The sequence below is a fragment of the Sinocyclocheilus rhinocerous genome, unplaced genomic scaffold (assembly GCF_001515625.1).
Source record: "Sinocyclocheilus rhinocerous isolate Xijiao unplaced genomic scaffold, SAMN03320098_v1.1 scaffold2114, whole genome shotgun sequence".
NCBI lineage: Eukaryota > Metazoa > Chordata > Actinopteri > Cypriniformes > Cyprinidae > Sinocyclocheilus > Sinocyclocheilus rhinocerous.
Window position 1 is genome coordinate 76,153 of NW_015665011.1, and position 1,821 is coordinate 77,973.

Here is a 1,821-nt window from a genome sequence, read left to right on the forward strand (position 1 = left end):
TAAAGGATTAGTCACCTCCAAAATGAAAATTTGCTCAGGCCATCCAAAATGTAAGATTTAAAATGTAAAATTAGTTTGTTTCTTCATGGGAACAGATTTGGATGAATTTAGCATTACATCATAAGCTCACCAATGGATGCTCTGCAGTGAATGGGTGCCGTCAGAATGAGAGTCCAAACAGCTGATAAAAGCAATACACTATAATCCACAAGTAATCCACACCACTCCAGTCCATCAATTAATGTCTTGTGAAGCGAAAAGCTGTGTGTTTGTAAGAAACAAATTTTAATTGTAACTTTAATCAATCACTTCTGGCCAAAATACGAGTCCATAATCCATAATAACGCTTCCTCCAGTGAAAAAGTCCATCCCCTGTTGTTCCCTCACATCAAAATCCACCCACATATTTGTTTAGAAATGTTTTATATGGTTTCACTTGTAAACGGTGCTTGATTTGCGCATATTTCTCTCCTGATTTAGTCAAGATGACCTTTTCACTGGAGAAAGAAATATTAAGGGTATATAGAGGACTCTGGGTATATTAGCCAAAAAGGTTTGAAGGTAAAAAAAAAAAAAAGTCATAATAATGGATTTGTTTTTTAAAATCATTAAAATCTTTTCACTTCACAAGATGTTAACCGATGGGTGAACTATTCCTTTACATATTGTCCAGAATAATCACACACACACACAAATGAATATGCACTTAGAGACATACAATAAAAGCAATCAACAAAAATGGTGCATACACTGTACTTTTCTTTTAAAGTTGCATCAGATTCATGACAGTATGGCTGCTATATCATCCAGTAAACATCAAGCAGCATAGCATTTTTACATGTTTTGTGAAGCAGAAAAAATGTGATCTTATCTGCTCCAGCCCTATACATCCATTTCATGCATCCTTTCTCTCTTTCGCTCCTTTTATCTCTTCTTTTACTCCCAGTCTCTCAGAGACAGCACATGAATAATGGTCAAGGGTTAGGACTAATTCTTGCCTGGGGTCAAAAGTAAGAAACAGTAATGTGCATTTACTCTGTCCAATCAGGGGGAATTCTTTTGAAAGCGAGAGTTGCTGCCTCACGTGTATAAGAACAACGGCGCTGCATGCAAAAGCCATTTGAACATCTCAAAACAGAATTACTGTAACACTTAAGTATCAGGTATTCAGAACTTAATCTCATGAGAACTGATTATAAACTATATTTCATATTAATAAAATGTCCTACATTCAAATATTACATTACTTAAGTTTGGGGTCTCAGCAACATAAGAACATGAATAAATGAACAAATATGTACATGATAAAATAAACTCCTGCCAGCATTAACTAGAAAATGATGTGGGATTTACATAACAATTTTCACTCAGAAATGGCTAGAAAATTTCCCAAAAATTACTACTATATCAGTCAACATTCACATAAATGAAAAATGCATGCCTAGTTTATGTTAATATCTGTCTTCTTGTTCAAGAAGCACATTAAAGAATTGGAAGACAAAAATAAGAGGTTAATTTCAAAATTGCTATTATTATGTTTACATTTGCATAATTGGAGTCCATCTCAACAGAATATGATTCTAGAATCATTTGGTGTCGGTTACCAATATATAAATATACTGTCTGTTTGCTCATGGTACTTATAAACCATCATCAAAATATTAGATATTTCCAACATTTTCATTCTGTTTCATTTAGAACAGGACATATGTTTTAAGAATTAATATTCAAAGAATTACATAATAAGCCAATATAATGGACAGTAAGAGCATATATAGGGAACGAGCTGTCCTATATACCAGGCACTGCTGGAGCTCAAGG

At 33.7% G+C, this 1,821-nt stretch overlaps 1 protein-coding gene across 1 annotated transcript in view; it reads right to left on the reverse strand.

The window, feature by feature from the left end:
* Positions 1–1,821, reverse strand: part of LOC107730913 (complexin-2) — a 33,137-nt gene extending 31,316 nt beyond the window's left edge. The window contains exon 1 of the mRNA XM_016541871.1: positions 1,800–1,821. The gene's annotated coding sequence lies outside the window, so the exon portion shown is untranslated. The remainder of the gene's footprint in view (positions 1–1,799) is intronic.